The 13,695-nt window shown below is 39.2% G+C and overlaps 1 pseudogene; it reads left to right on the top strand.

Moving 5' to 3' along the window:
* The first annotated feature begins 579 nt into the window (after positions 1–579).
* On the top strand, positions 580–1,158 carry LOC127185110 (high mobility group protein B1-like; annotated as a pseudogene).
* Positions 1,159–13,695: the final 12,537 nt, after the last annotated feature.

Raw genomic sequence — 13,695 nt, 5'->3', positions numbered from 1 at the left:
TTCTAATTTTTTCATACTAAATAAGTATCTGTAAAATATATACATGCACTTGGAAGAGTAAGGTACAACATTTCTCCTTTTGAAAACACAGACAAGAATTGTAAATTTTTACCTGAATGAGCTTGTGGTTACTGTGGAAATGTTATAATTGTTTTCTATTAATTAAATAAAATCTTATAAGATTTAAGGTTTTCAAAATTTAAAGCATAGTCTGTCAAACTTTGAGTTAATATAAAATTATATCATTTAAACTATATACACAAGCTGCTTCATTGAACAATTGGGGGAAATAATCATTACATCTTTCTTTAGTACTCTAATTAAGATTTTTAAGTCAACAATCACTACCCGATGCTTTAGAAGAAAAAAATGGCAATTTACACTTAAAAATATAAACCCCCAATTAACTTATGTCAAGAATGCAAAGTGGACAGACCAGAGAGAGTGAGGAGGCTACATCTGGCTCCCGCTCTCACAGCCATTGCAGTACATTGAGCTCCACAGAGAAAGTGCCAGGGCAAGCACAAGCAGGACGGGCATGGCGCGACTCTGAGCCTTATGGACGAAAATCAACTAAACATGGGCAAAGGAGATCCTAAAAAGCCAAGAGGCAAAATGTCTTCATATGCATTCTTTGTTCAAACCTGCTGGGAGGAGCACAGGAAGAAACTCCCCGGGTGTTTCTGTCAACTTCCCAGAGTTCTCCAAGAAGTGCTCAGAGAGGTGGAAATTTGAAGACATGGCAAGGGCTGACAAGGCTTGTTATGAAAGAGAAATGAAAACCTACACCCCTGCCCCAAGGGGAGACCCAAAAGAAGTTCAAGGACCCCAACGCACCCAAGAGGCCTCCGTTGGCCTTGTTCTGTTCTGAGTACTGCCCCCAAATCAAAGAACACCCTGGCTTATCCATTGATGGTACAAAGAAACTAAGAGAGATGTGGAGCAACACTGCTGCAGATGACAAGGAGCCCTGTGTAAAGAAGGTCGCCAAGCTGAAGAAGTACGAAAAGGACACTGCTGCCTACAGAGCTAAAGGAGAGCCTGATGCTCAAAAAACAGGGGGTGGTCAAGGCCAAAAAGAACAAGAAAAAGAAGGAAAAGGAAGATGGTGAGGATGAGGAGGATGAGGAAGAAGAGGAATATGAAGATGATGAATAAGTTGGTTCTAGGGCAGGTCCCCCCCCACCCCGCTCCCTTGTCTATAAAGCATTTAACCCCCATGTACACAACTCACTCCTTTAAAAGAAAAAAATTTAAATCTAAGTCTGTGTAAGATTTGTTTTTAGACTGTACAGTATCTTTTTTGTATAGTTAACACACTACTGAATGTGTCTTTAGCTAGCCTCGTCCTAATGGTATTTTTGATGGCCACTAACCTTGCCTGGTACAGTGTTGGGGGCGGGGGTGGGGGGAGTGCTCTTTTTTGTTTTGTTTTGTTTTCTTTTCTTTTTTTGTTTTTGTTTTCTATCTTCAGTTGTCTATGATGAAGCTTCTACAAAGACAGTTGTTGTCCTGTTAACTGAATACCACTCTGTAATTGAAAAAAAAAAAAAGCAGCTGTTTTGTTGACATTCTGAAAGCCTCTAAAGTAAATACAATTTTTTATTAGTATTGTTGTCCTTTCCACAGGTCTGAAATTTTTCTGCTCAGGGGGGAATTAGTCTTTTGTTTTTGCCTCTTTTGTGTCACATGGATTGTTGCAGTGTTTATCTTTTCATATTGTTAGCTGAAAAAAAGCTTTTGTCTACACACCCTGCTTACTGTGATGAGGTAACAAGTTTAGGGGGTTAGGGGACAAGATCATTTTAGATCAAGATAAAGAAGTTAAGCTATTAGAGTTGAGATAAGATAGATATTGAATCTCATTCGGAGATCTAGACCCAACAAGACAGGAAAAACGCATACTTCAAAGGAGACGAATGCAAATGGTCAATTCACTATGAATGTAACATGTATAGAACTCATTATTCTCATGACTGTCACATGGTTCTCCCTGCTGTATGTAGTTTGTTTTACACATGTGTAATAAAAAAAATGTAAAAAAAAAAAAAACATTTTAATCTATAGTTGAATCTCCAAAATCGTGATCAGTTGGATAAGAGATACTACATAGCCAACTTGGGAAAGCAGAGAAAGTCAATTCTGTCACACCATAGGCTTATTAAAATAAAGAATCAGAACAACTGTCCTTGAAGGACTAACGGAAATGTTCTAATCCTTACTTGAGGATTTGAGGACTCCTTTAACTGCCATTACTCCGAAGGCTGGCTATAATGCCTTTGCCCCTCTATCTACATGCACATTGCTCACAAAACTTGACTGTTTAAAAGTATTTTCAATTAGTTGAGCCAGCTTTTCTTAAACTTATGCCACATTTAAATTTAAAGTAAGGGTGTATGTTCCTAGATTGTAATTTGCCCCTTTATAGTTCAGATACAAGACAATACACTGTGCGTGTTAGTACCAGCTATCCAATACATTCGGTTTTACTTTATAAAACTGAAATGCATTCATTAATCATGTTTAATCTGCTTAGTTTGTGGAATAATTTGGCAGTTCGGTGGGTTTTTGAGAGTGTTATTTTCTCAAAGCCCCAGTGTTTTAAAATAGCATTCTTGTAATTTTACATGCCTTTGTGATGGAGTGTTGTTATATAATTATGACTTGGATTCTTTACATTTGTGTTTGTTTATATAATTTGAGGAGGAATACTGAATATGAGTCCTGGATGATGCTAATAAACTAATAGTTACAGAGGTTTTAAAAAAGAATGCAATGTGATAATGATATATGTACCATATGTTAATTACCATATGTCTATAAAATCATACATTTAAAGTTAGTTGACTCTTACTTAGATATTGGCAAACTTTTTCTATAAGAATCATATAGTATTTTCATCATTGAAACATATGAAGTGTTCACTGATTCAAGTGTAGTCTGCTGATAAAGCACAATGTGAAATCAGCTGAAGATACTATTTTAATGAGTGGGCATAGCCATGTGCCAATAAATTTTATTTCTAAAATAAGACTGTAGCCTGGATTTGGCCTATGAGTTGTAATTTGTTCTTGTTTTAACTTTCATGTTTGGATTAGGCTTCTCTTAAGGGACTGTTTAATATCTAAAAGAGAATAATTGGTAAAAGTCTTCAGCTTGAAGAAAATTGTATTAGTTACTCATGTTTCCCCCATACTGTGTCAAAGAAAAGATCAGAAGAGCTAACTGTCAAAGCTCAAGTAATAAATTCAGTCCATTTATGACAATTGAGAAGTCCAAAATTAAGTCCCAAGCAAGGGAAAATCAGAAACCTAGTTTCCCAAACAAACTGGCATGGTGGTATATACCTACACTCCCAGCATCCAAGCAGCTGAAACAAGAAGCTCAGAAGCTCAAAGCTAGTCCATGCTACAAGATGTGTTCCGGATACCCTGAACTACATAATGAAATCTTGTCTTATACTAAAAGTAAAACAAAGCTTTTTTCCTCTTGTGTTGTATGTTTCAGTTGCTCCAAGCTTCCAGGCTGTTCCTTTACATGCAATGAGGTAGGCAGCTAAAGAAATTCGTTCTATGACATGGGCAGCGCACTTGTGGAGTAGTTCCAGCAAACAAGTCAACATTCCAGAATAGACTGGGGAGGGATGCATGAAGGCTTATCACATTTGATGGCTACTGAGTAAATATTCTTCAGGAGTGTAGCCCCCACTAAGTTACACCTCCTCAATAGATGGCCCTACACCCATGTAATATGGGCAGCATGAACTGGATTCAATAGATTATATTTCTCCATTTATTTATTTATTCACCTAACATCCTGATCACAGTTCACTCCCTCCTATCCTCCCAGTGCCACCTTCACAGCTCCCTTCCCCATTCCCCTTCCATTCTCCACAAAGAGAGGAAGGCCCCTCTTAGGTCCCTCTCCCTAGCAAATGCTCCATGGAATATCAAGTCACATTAGGACTAAGTGCATCCTCTCTCACTGAGGTCACACAAGGCAGCTAAGCTAGAAGAAAGGGATCCAGAGGCAGGCAACAGAGACAGCTCCTACTACCATCGTTAGGGGACCAGCATACTGACCATGTTGCACATCTGCTACATATATATAGGGGGTCTAGGTACAGCCCATGAATGCTCTTTGGTGGATGGTTCAGTCTCTGTGAGCCTCCATGGGCCCAGGTTACATTACTCTGTAGGTATTCTTATGGTGTTTTTGACCCCTATGGTTCTTTCAATCCTTCCTCCCACTTTCCACAAGATTTCCGAAGCTCAGCCTATTGTTTGCTGTAGGTCTCTGCATTTACTTCCATCAGCTGCTGGATGAAGCCTCTCAGAAGACAATTATGCTAAGCTCCTGTCTTCAAACATAGCAATGTATCAATAATGTCAAGGGTTGGCGCTCTCTCATGGAGTGGGTCTCAAGTTGGGCCAGTCATTGGTTGGCCATTCCCTTAATCTCTGCTCCATTTTTATCCCTGCAATCTTGTAAGCAGGACAAATTTTGGGTCAAAGATTTGGTGGGTGGAGCCATTTTCCTATCAAGCTGGAGACCTAAGTCAAGGTAGGCTCCTGGGGGATATGAGAAGGACTCTAGCAGAGACTCCTAGTAGCAGGAGCCATAGAGACTTAAGAGGACAGCCTCTAATTAGACAAGTCTAGGAGAGAGAGGGGAACAACAACCATACACAAAACTTCAACTCAAAATGTACCCTGTCTACAAGATGTGCAGGAATAAAGATAAAGCAGACATGTGAGAGAAGGTCCAATCAATGCCTGGCTCAACCCAAGTCCCACCTCATGGAAGAGAGCCAACTAATGACACTATTTACAATATTCTGCTATGCTTGCAGACTGGATTCAAGCAGAGTTGTCCTCTGAGAGGCTCCACCGAAAACAGATGCGGAGACTCACAGCCAAACATTGGGCAAAGCATAGGGAGTGTGTGGAAAAGTAAGGAGAAGGAGAAAAGGACCTGGAGGTGACAGGAGTTCCACAAGAATACCAACAGAACCAACTAACCAGGGCCCAGAGGGGTCTGCTCAGACTGAAGCACCAACCAAGGACCTTGCATGGATTGCACCTAGGCCTCTACAAAGATGTAGCTGATGGGCAGCTCTGTCTTTGTATAGGTCCACTAATAAGGGGAGCATGGCCTCTCTCTGACATGGACTTTCTTGCCAGTTTTTCAATCAGTTCCCCTTGGTGGGACCACAGAGGAAGAGCACACGCTGAACCCTGATAGAACTTGATGAGCTGGGGTGGATGGGAAGGGGAGCCCCCTTTTCTGAGGAATAGGGGAGGGGAATGGAAGATAAGTAAGGAAAGCAGGAGTGGTAGGTGAAGAGGATGAGGAAGAATTAATTAATTAATTAATTATTCAAGTTAAGTTTTGATTGAAGAATTTTAGCCATTTATATCTTTGGTATTAGAGTGTCCAATTCTAAATATCATACTTGCAGAGTTGTGAGCTTGTCATCTAACAGTTTTAATTTTCTTTGAATTAAAACACCCTTTAGCCAAATTCCACACAAACTTCTTTACTTGGGTTGTACATTTAGCATGGTCAGCAAGCCCAGCTTTGTGAAGGAAAATATTTGTGTTAATATTATCACCATATCATACTTTTACTGTCCAATATCCCAGTAATGGTTTGCAATTTCACTTAATAAATTATTAAATACCCCTTCAGAACTTAACCTAAACATATTTATTGTGACAGTAGAGTCATTGGAATTTGGTGATTTGCTTATTGTATTAAGGTCATTTTCCAGTTTCAATCAAAGTAGGTTCCTAACCTTATGTCACTTTTCAAGTACTTTTCTTGTCATTATCTCTGTTAATCTAATGGCAATATGTTTCTAGGTGTCAATGGAAGGTGGGTTTTGATTTATTTTTTGAATGACCAATACATTTTAACAATGTATTTTGATCATATTTATCCACTATTACCTTTCTTCAACTCCCCCATGCTTCCTTGCTACCCCCTAATCTCATGTCCCTTTATAAATTAACTGTCTCTTTACTAACAATGTACACACATATTTTGCATACATCATGTTTAGGAATCTAAGCTCTATTGGGAGCAAAGATGATGGTTTATTCACTGTTAAGTAACAGATCTAGAGCAAATGCAGATACTTAACAGCACATCATAAATATTTATTGAATGTATAAATGAGTGAAGAAGAAAGCAAGATACTTATTAAAGTTTCTACTATAGAGATGATGGACTTTGGAACAGTGCACGGGATATTGAGCTGCTTGGGTCTGCCTTGCTCAGAGAGAGTGTGCACAACCCGTCGCGCCAAAGCAGGCACACTTTGGAACAAAACGCAGGAAACTGAGCTGCTTGTGTCTGCCTAGCTCAGAGAGAGCGGCGCCCAGCCTGTGGCGCCATAACCTGCCCACTTTGGAACAGTGCACGGGTTACTGAGCTGCTTGGATCCACCTAGCTCAGAGATAGTGCGCACAACCTGTGGCGCCAAACCAAGCACACTTTGGAACAGAGTGCCGGTTACTGAGCTGCTTGGGTCCATCTAGCTCAGAGATAGCAGCGTGCAGCCAGCGGGGCCATACCGGGCCCATATTGAAACAGAGCACAGGGCCTAAGCCTGCAGATCACAGCAGTTAGAACCTAGTGTGGACACTACACAGAGCCTCGGCAGGATCTCCCACCCCCTTGGGAAAGGCTGGACACCCCAGAGGTGTGTATATGCTGATTTAAAAGGCGCATTTAGCTCAGTGGGTCTGAGCTGGGCAAGGTCTGAGCTACAGGTCCTCGGGTAGTGCAGAGAACTGAGAACATCTTGCCCACTCAGAGCTTGCCAGCCTCGATCTGAGACCCCATAACAGCAGGCCTGAATCACAACACTAATGTGACAGGAACCAGTCAGAAGCCTACTTCTGCTGACCCAGCCCAGAGCCTAAGGTGTAGTACAAAGTCTCCAGGAGTGGAAACTAGGTCACCTACCTGTGTCAGGAGGAAAACTACCTGATCCCTACAAGCAAGAGCACGCGACCAATAATCATTCACCAACTATCCACTCTCAACCAGTGAAGGTCACCAGAAGCTACCTCCCAACATCAGAGACATCAAAATGACAAGAGAACAGCGAAAGAATGCAAACAAAAACCAAAGCAGTTTGGAATCTCCAGATCCCAACAATCCCAATGAAAGCAACCCAGAGAACCCAAAAACAATTGAAATACAAGAAAATGACCTCAAGTCCTTAGTAAGGAAGATGATAATGGAAGAAAGGAATGAAATCTGTAAACAACTGCGGGAGGAGGAAACCAAGCAGGTGGAGGACATAAAAGAGTCATATAGAAAGGCACTGGAAGAATTGCAGGAAAATACAAACAGACAGATGAAGGAAATTAAAAAAAAAAAAAAACACTTCAAGATCTGAGGTCAAAAACGGAATCTATGATAAAGGAACACACAGAAGAAAAATGTGCCCGAGAGACCATAGAGAAGAAAGCAACCAACAAAGAGATGGCCTTCTCAAACAGAATCCAGGAAACGGAGGAACGAATTTCGGGACTTGAAGATACAATTATAGAACTCGAATCAACCATCAAGGAAAATGCTAAATCAGAAAAGTTCCTAACACAGAACATCCAAGAAATCAAGGACACCATGAAAATAAGAAACTTGAGAATAATAGGCATTGAGGAGAGAGAAGACGCCCGACTCTATGGCCCAGAAAATATCTTCAACCAAATTATAGAAGAAAATTTTCCCAATCTGAAGAAGGAGATGCATATGAACATACAAGAGGCCTATAGAACACCAAATAGAATAGATCAGAAAAGAAAATCTTCCCACCATATAATAATCAAAACACAAAATATACAGACTAAAGAAAAAAAATTTAAAGCTGCAAGGGAAAAAGACAGAGTAACATACAATGGCAAACCTATCAGAATTACACCTGACTTCTCAGCTGAGACCATGAAGCCAGAAGGGCATGGACAGAGGTCCTGAAAACCCTAAGAGACCACAGATGCAAGGCTAGACTACTGTACCCAGCAAAACTATCAATAACCATAGATGGAGAAAACAAAATATTCCATGACAGGAACAAATTCAACCAATACCTATCCACAAATCCAGCATTACAGAAGCTACTAGAAGGAAAACTCCACCGCACAGGAATGAGTTACAACCAAAACTACACAGGAAATAGATAACTACACCATCGCAAAATCACAACCTCACAAACCCTCAACAAACAAACATCAAAATGAAAGGACTTAACAGTCACTGGTCATTAATATCTCTGAACATCTATGGTCTCAATTCTCCAATAAAAAGACATAGACTAACAGAATGGTTGCATAAACAAGACCCAACATTCTTCTGCATCCAAGAAACACATCTCACCCACAAGGACAAACATTACCTCAGGGTAAAAGACTGGGAAAAAATATTCCAAGCTAATGGTCACAGGAAGCAAGCAGGTGTAACCATCCTAATATCCAACAAAATAGACTTTCAACCAAAATTAATCAAAAGAGATGAGGACATCACAATTCTGAACATCTATGCTCCATATACAAGGGCTCCCACACTTGTAAAAGAACTATTAACAAAGCTTAAACCACTCATTGATTCCAACACATTAATAGTGGGAGACTTCAACACTCCACTTTCACTGAAGCATAGGTCTTTGAAACAGAAACTAAGCAGAGAAATAACATCACTAACCAACACCATGAATCAAATGGATCTAACAGATGTGTACAGAACTTTCTACCCAAACACAAAAGACTATACTTTCTTCTCAGCACCCCATGGAACCTTTTCCAAAATTGATCACATAGTAGGTCACAAAGCAAGCCTCAACAGATACAAGAATATTGAAATAATACCTTGTATCTTATCAGATCACCATGGTCTAAGGCTGGACTTCAACAACAACAGAAATAACAAAAAGCCTACTCACACATGGAAACTAAACAACTTTCTACTTAATGGCATGTGGGTCATGGAAGAAATAAAGGAAGAAATAAAAGACTTCCTGAAATTCAATGAAAATGATGGAACAACACACCCAAATTTGTGGGACACAGTGAAAGCAGTGCTAAGAGGAAAATTCATAGCACTAAGTGCCTTTAAAAAGAAATTGGAAACATTCCACATAAGCAACTTAACAACACATCTGGAAGCCCTAGAAAAGAAAGAAGCAGAATCACCCAAGAGGAGTAGACATCTGGAAATAATCAAACTCAGGGCTGAAATCAATAAATTAGAAACAAAAAGAACAATTCAAAGAATCAACATAACCAGGAGCTGTTTTTTTGAGAAAATCAACAAAATAGACAAACCGTTAGCTAAACTAACTAAAAGGCAGAGGGACAGTATCCAAATCAACAAAATCAGAAATGAAAAGGGAGTCATAACAACAGACACTGAAGAAATACAAAGAATCATAAGATCCTACTTTAAAGGCATATATGCCACAAAATTTGAAAATCTAAGGGAAATGGACATTTTTCTTGATCGATTCCACTTGCCAAAATTGAATCAAGATCAGATAAACAAATTAAATAGGCCTATTTCTCCTATAGAAATAGAAGCAATCATTGATAGTCTCCCAACCAAAAAAAGCCCAGGGTCAGATGGTTTCAGTGCAGAACTCTATCAGTCCTTCAAAGAGGAGCTAATACCGATACTCTTCAAGCTACTCCAAAAGGTAGAATTGGATGGAACATTACCAAATTCTTTCTATGAGGCAACAGTCACATTGATACCTAAACCTCACAAAGACTCAACAAAAAAAGAGAACTTGAGACCAATTTCTCTTATGAACATAGATGCAAAGATACTCAATAAAATATTCGCAAAAAGAATACAAGAACATATCAAAGATATCATTCATCATGACCAGGTAGGCTTCATTCCAGGCATGCAGGGATGGTTTAATATACGGAAATCCATCAATGTAATCCACCATATAAACAAACTAAAGAAAAAAAACCACATGATCATCTTCTTAGATGCAGAAAAAGCATTTGACAAAATCCAACACCCTTTCATGCTTAAAGTGTTGGAGAGATCGGGGATACAAGGCACTTATCTCAACATAATAAAGGCTATATACAGCAAGCCAATAGCCAACATCAAATTAAATGGAGAGATACTCAAGGAAATTCCTCTAAAATCAGGGACCAGACAAGTCTGCCCACTTTCTCCATATCTTCAATATAGTTCTTGAAGTTCTAGCCAGAGCAATAAGACAACACAATGAGATAAAGGGGATCCAAATGGGAAAGGAAGAAGTCAAACTATCCCTATTTGCAGATGATATGATAGTGTACATAAGTGACCCCCAAAATTCCACCAGAGAACTCCTTCAGTTGATAAGCATGTTCAGCAAACTGGCTGGTTACAAAATTAACTCAAAAAAAATCAGTAGCCTTCCTATATACAAATGACAATCATACAGAGGAAGAAATTAGGAAATCTACACCCTTCACGTTAGCCGCAAGCAATTTAAAATACTTAGGAGTAATACTAACCAAGCAAATGAAAGACTTGTTTGAAAAAAACTTCAAGTCCCTAAAGAAAGAGATTGAAGGTGACTTGAGAAGATGGAGGGATCTCCCTTGTTCGTGGATCGGGAGAATCAACATAGTAAAAATCACCATTTTACCAAAAGCAATTTACAGATTCAATGCAATCCCTATCAAAATACCTACACATTTTTTTAAAGACATTGAAAGGTCAATTCTCAATTTTATATGGAAAAACAAAAAACCCAGAATAGCTAAAACAATCTTATACAATAAAAGATCCTCAAGAGGAATCTCCATACCTGATCTCAAGCCATACTATAGAGCAATGGTAATTAAAACAGCATGGTACTGGCACAGCAATAGGCTGGTTGATCAATGGAATCGAATTGAACACCCAGATAGTCACCTGATTTTTTGACAAAGAAGCCAAATCTATTCAATGGAAAAAGAATAGCATCTTCAACAAATGGTGCTGGTCTAACTGGATTTCCACATGTAGAAAAATGCAATTGGACCCATACTTGTCACCATGCACAAAGCTCAAGTACAAATGGATTAAAGACCTCACTATAAAACCAGAGACACTAAATCAGTTAGAAGAAAAAGTGGGGAAGAGCCTTTAACACATTGGCACAGGAAAGAACTTCCTGAACAGAACACCAACGACCCAGGCCTTAATGTCAACCATTGATAAATGGGACCTCATGAGGCTGAGAAGCTTCTGTAAGGCAGGAGACACTGTCAAGAGAACAAAGCGACAGCCTACAGAATGGGAAAAAATCTTCACCAACCCTACATCTGACAAAGGTCTAATATCCAAAATATAGAAACAACTCAAGAAATTAAACGCCACCAAACCAAATAACCCAATTGAGAAATGGGGCTCAGAATTAAACAGAGAATTCTCAACAGAGGAATATCAAATGGCTGAGACACACTTAAAGAAATGCTCAACATCTCTAGTCATCAGAGAAATGCAAATCAAAACAACTCTGAGATTCCATCTTACACCCATCAGAATGGCTAAAATCAAACATTCACGTGACAACACATGCTGGGGAGGATGTGGAGAGAGAGGAACCCTCCTTCATTGCTGGTGGGAATGCAAACTAGTACAGCCACTTTGGAAATCTATCTGGTGCTATCTCAGAAAAATGGGAATAGGGCTTCCTCAAGACCCAGCTATTGCACTCCTTGGAATATACCCAGAAGATGCTCCAGCACACAACAAGAAAATTTGCTCAACCATGTTCATAGCAGCCTTATTCATAATCGCCAGAACATGGAAACCGCCTAAGCGTCCCTCAGTAGAAGAATGGATAAAGAAACTGTGGTACATATACACTATGGAATACTACTCAGCTATTAAAAACAAGGAATTCCCGAAATTTGTGGACAAATGGATTGAGCTAGAAATGATCATAATGAGTGAGCTAACCCAAGAAGCAGAGAGACTCAAATGGTATATACTCACTTATAACTGGACAGTAGCACAAGGGGCAGGTCCCATGAAAGTCTGCACCTACCAGGAAAGTGGGATAGAGATGAGAACATCCTATTGAGACTCTAGGTGAGAAAAATATAGGGGATAGGGAAGTAGGTGGATCCAGAGGGTCCTAGAAACCTACAAGAGGAACATTATGATGGGTGGATCTGAGCCCAGGGGTTCTGCTTGATCAAAGGCACCAACCAAGGACAAAACATGCAGTCATAATCAAACCCCTACCCAGATCTAACCAAGGGAAAGAACATTCTCCACAGTTAAGTGGAGACTGGGGACTGACTTTCACAGGATCTCTGGTGCCCCATATTTGGCCATGTCCCTTTGTGGGGGAGGCCCAATGGCACTCGGAGGAAAGATAGCGGACTACCAAGAAGAGACTTGATACGCTAGCACCATATTCAGGGGGAGGAGGTCCCCCTTAGTCACAGTCATAGGGAAGGGGATTGGGGTGAAAGTGGGAGGGAGGGAGGAATGGGAGGATGTATGGGATGGTATAGAAAATGAGATGTAATATGAATTATTTTATTTTTCAATAAAAATGTGTTTAAAATAAGAAACAACAGTAAAAAAAAGAGATGAGGAAATAAACTTTAGAGCTACTCAATGGTCTGTTTAAGGCTAAAATAGCTGGTAAGTAGTATAGAACTACAGTACAGATAAAATGCAAACTACATGTTTAATACAGTACTTGGCATGCACTAGATGCACATTAAGTTTACTTCTTATTAATTTATGTGCAAACTAAAATACTTAGTGTTCTTTCTGCCATATAAATGATACACGATAGTCACAGAAATTAATTCAATATTCCAGGTGTCTTAAGTCTTATCTATTAAATGGTATCGACTGAAGGGTAAATACATTTACCATAGCTAACATCGTGTGCCTTTTTTCATATTCAACCATTTCTAGTGACTTAATTTAAAATAGACAGACAATTACAATGGATTTATGCAAGAATGTAAAAATTCAGCCTGTCCGCGTCCATGTCAAAGAGGAAAAATTCCATTTATCCCCCAGAAATCTATGCAGGCACTTGCTTCCTTTGGCAAATTCTGAGCCATTTACTCTGTAAATTACTGTGAATTGCAAACAAAAGTCCAGAAATAGGTCCGTAAGATTCACACCAGTCAGGCAGTTCTGTAAATAGCCTTGCTGGAGTTCTGTTTTAAATACTTCCATTATTAACGATGTCATGTTATCTTTAAAGCTGATTACCATGCAGCAGCCCCCAATGATAGTGCAAACATTTCAAAACCAGAGCTGTCAGAGCTGTGGGCTTTATAGAAAACATTTAGCCATATTGCTGCTAAACCAAGCAATCTATTGACACAAAGGAACCATTTGCTTTCATATCCTAGCCATTTGGAAACTGTCTCAGTTTTGTAAGGGCAGAGAGCTTTCAGTTTCTAAACTAATGCTAATATTTTTTTTAATACAGATGACTTTTTCCTCCTTAATCTTCTTTGAAGATTTTTAAAGGAAGTCTTTAGAAGGATTGTTTGCATATTATTACCAAATAATTGTTTTCTTGACAGACTTAAGGAAATTTCACTGTTCACAGAATGAGTTTTCTACGTTTTCCTTATTCTAAATTATTTCTCCAGTATCCTATTCCTCCATATTTAATATACATAATATGTTGAGTTTGTATGTCTATTCACAACA

The sequence above is a fragment of the Acomys russatus genome, chromosome X, assembly GCF_903995435.1.
Source record: "Acomys russatus chromosome X, mAcoRus1.1, whole genome shotgun sequence".
Taxonomy (NCBI): domain Eukaryota; kingdom Metazoa; phylum Chordata; class Mammalia; order Rodentia; family Muridae; genus Acomys; species Acomys russatus.
Note: the sequence above shows the minus strand (reverse complement) of the source record. Positions and strands in the feature narration are given on the sequence as shown.